The sequence below is a fragment of the Solanum stenotomum genome, chromosome 5, assembly GCF_019186545.1.
Source record: "Solanum stenotomum isolate F172 chromosome 5, ASM1918654v1, whole genome shotgun sequence".
NCBI classification, from domain to species: Eukaryota; Viridiplantae; Streptophyta; class Magnoliopsida; order Solanales; family Solanaceae; genus Solanum; species Solanum stenotomum.
Window position 1 is genome coordinate 35,687,835 of NC_064286.1, and position 3,805 is coordinate 35,691,639.

Here is a 3,805-nt window from a genome sequence, read left to right on the forward strand (position 1 = left end):
AACATGTGATACACTACCCATGGATAATCTGCTAAGAGCATCTGCTACTACATTCGCCTTACCCGGATGGTAATGCGCACTCATATCATAATCTTTGAGGAACTCAAGCCACCTTCTCTGGCGAAGATTCAACTCTTTCTGGGTGAATACATACTGAAGGCTCTTATGGTCTGTGAACACATCTACGTGAACACCATACAAGTAATGTCTCCAACTCTTAAGTGCAAACACCACTGCTGCTAGCTCGAGGTCATGAGTTGGATAATTCTTCTCATGTACCTTAAGCTGTCTAGAAGCATAAGCTATAACCTTACCTCGCTGCATCAACACACAACCCAGGCCGACTCTGGATGCATCACAATAGATCACATAACCATCTGAACCCTCTGGTAGAGTCAAGACAGGAGCTGTAGTCAACCTAGTTTTCAGTTCTGCAAAGCTTTTCTCATAATCATCTGACCATTGGAACTTAACCTTTTTCTGAGTTAACTTAATCAATGGAGAGGCTATGGATGAAAATCCTTCCACAAACCATCTGTAATAGCCCGCTAAACCCAAGAAACTTCTGATATCTGTAGCAGAGGTAGGTCTGGGCCATTGTTTCACTGCTTCTATCTTCTGGGAATCTACTCGAATTCCTTCACTAGACACAATATGCCCAAGGAAGGCAACTGATTGTAACCAAAACTCGCACTTGTTAAACTTTGCAAATAACTGTTGATCTTTGAGAGTTTGCAGAACAACTCTCAAATGACTTGCATGTTCTTCCTCATTCCTAGAGTAAATGAGGATATCATCAATAAAGACGTTAACGAACAAGTCCAAGTACTGCTTGAACACTCTGTTCATCAAATCCATGAAAGCTGCAGGAGCATTGGTTAGTCCAAATGACATGACTACAAATTCATAATGACCATACCGAGTTCTGAAGGCTGTCTTCGGAATGTCACTATCTCTAACTCTAAGTTGATAATAACCTGATCTGAGGTCTATCTTTGAGAAATGACTAGCACCCTGAAGTTGGTCAAACAAGTCATCAATCCTGGGGATAGGATACTTATTCTTGATTATGACCTTGTTCAACTGCCTATAGTCAATGCACATTCTGAGAGAACCATCTTTTTTCTTTACGAACAACACTGGTGCACCCCATGGCGAAATATTGGGTCTGCTGAATCCCTTATCTAGAAGGTCTTTCAATTGCTCTTTCAATTCCTTAAGCTCAGCTGGAGCCATTCTGTAAGGAGGGATAGAGATAGGCTGGGTATCTGGAAGGAGATCAATTCCAAAGTCTATTTCCCTTTCGGGAGGAACGCCAGGAAGATCTTTTGGGAACACTTCTGGAAACTCATTAACCACTGGAACTGACTCAAGAGTTGGGGTTTCGGAACTAGAATCCTTAACCCGAACTAGATGATAGAGATAACCCTTAGAGATCATCTTTCTGGCCTTAAGGTAAGAAATGAATCGACCCATAAGCGCTAAGCTACTACCCTTCCATTCTAGAATTGGTTCGTCTGGAAACTAAAAACGAACAATCCTAGTTCTACAATCAACTGAGGCATAACATGAATGTAAACAATCCATACCTAGAATGACATCGAAGTCTACCATTTCTAACTCTACAAGATCTGCTGAGGTGACTTTCTGAGAGACTGTGACAGGGCAATTTCTGTATACCCGTCTAGCTATAACTGGGTCACCGACTGGAGTAGAGACTGAGAAAGGTTCTGAAAGGGTTTCTGGGCTAACACTTAATTGGACTGCTATATAAGGAGTTACAAAAGACAAAGTAGCCCCTGGATCTAACAATGCATAAACATCAAGATCAAAGACTCGTAACGTACCAGTGACTACATCAGGAGAATCTTCTTGATCTTGACGAGCCTGAAGAGCATAAAGCCTGTTTTGGCGCTGTCCGCCACCAGTACCAGAAGAGTTACCCTGCTGAGTCGGGCGACCTGCTGGTGCTGCTGAAGTTGTAGACTGAGCTCTACCATTATTTCCTCCTTGACCTTGTCTTGAAGGACAATCCTTCAATCTATGACCAGACTGGCCACACCCAAAGCATCCTTCCTTACCTGCAAGGCACTCGCCCGGATGGTTCCTACTACATTTCGGGCAAGTTGGGTAGGTTTTGGTGCCTGAAACACTACCTTGAGACTTAGAGCCTGACGCCCTACCTTTCTGATCATTACGGAACCTGGGGGATGGAACACTAGCTGATGAAGGTGCTGGAGTTAAAGACTTCTGCTGAAACTACGAGCGATTTCCACCACCCGATTTCTGTTGGGAATACTCATAGTTACCTGTTCTTCCTTTCTTAGTCTCCTTAGCCTGTTCCCTAAGCTTATCACCCTCAACCTGCTGAGCATGAGTCATGAGCCTAGAGATGTTCATGTCTCCCAACAACATAGCATTCCTGCACTCTGTTTTCATTAAGTCTGACACTCCATACAGAAACTTATTCATCTGAGCCCTGGAATCAGCAACCATGTGAGGAGCATACCTGGAGAGTTGGTTAAACTTGAGCCCATACTCTTGGACAGTCATGTTACCCTGCCTTAAGTTCATAAATTCCTGGGCCCTTGCTTCTCTCAACTCTATAGGGAAAAACCTGTCCAGAAAGGTTTCCCTGAAATAATCCCAAGTAATAGGAGCGGCATCTGTACCCCTGTTCTCTTTCCACTGAGTATACCAGATATGAGCCACATCCTTAAGTTGGTAAGATGCTAACTCAACCCGATCATTCCCAGTGACCTGCATTACCTCAAAGATCTTCTGGATCTGATCCAAGAAATTCTGGGGATCTTCACCAGTCTGTGATCCTAAGAAATCAGGCGAATTCATCCTAACAAAGTAACGGACCCTTGCTGCTGTTGATCCACCATTTGCATTCACAGGAGCTTGAACCCGCTGATTGTTCAGGTTAGCGACACTATGAGCCAACATCTGAATGGCATTCCTGAATTCAGCATTTGACACTTCTTAATCTGGAACTGGAGGAGCTGCGTTTGCGTTCGTGGCATTCGCATTCTTGACATAAGCTCTACGAGGAGGCATGATCACTGAAACGTAGAACGTCGAGTTAGAATGGAATTAGATCATACCTTACGCACGATAAGAGTAACAAGAAAATGAAGATTTTTCCTAAAGACACTTTGTAGCCTCCCTCTCATTAGATGTGGTGCGCACTACACACCCATGAAAAGGACTCTACCTAGTGCGGCTTTTCAGACATCCTAAGACACTTAAACCTAATGCTCTGATACCAAGTTTGTCACGCCCCAAGCTACCTCTAAGACACGGACACGGGACCTAGGACCACAAGTGATCCCAAGCTAACCATGCTGGTATGATCATGAGCATACTAAAGATAATAAACTGATGCGGAAGCTAATTCATAAATAAGTCTGAAAAGATGGGGAATACCCATATACTATAAATGAATATAGCAAATTTGAGAGTTTAATAAAAAAGAAATATCAAACTCAGAACACTAAGCTGAATATAACTATGTCTGAAATAAGCCTCTAAACTGACTAGAAATGTTGGGACATGCCCCAACTAGATCTAGCAATACTGAAACTAAAGACTAAAAGCGATAAAGATAAACATGTCACTAGTCCTCGAAGAATGAGGACTCACCACTGATGCTGCTGAACTGAAGATCGAGAACCGATCTAAGCGTGATCTGGATACTGAGAACCTCAACCTACAACACGAGAAAATGTAGCGCACGTATGCGTCAGTACTTGAAAGGTACTGAGCAGGTAGGATAAAGTAAATCTGAAAGAACATATAA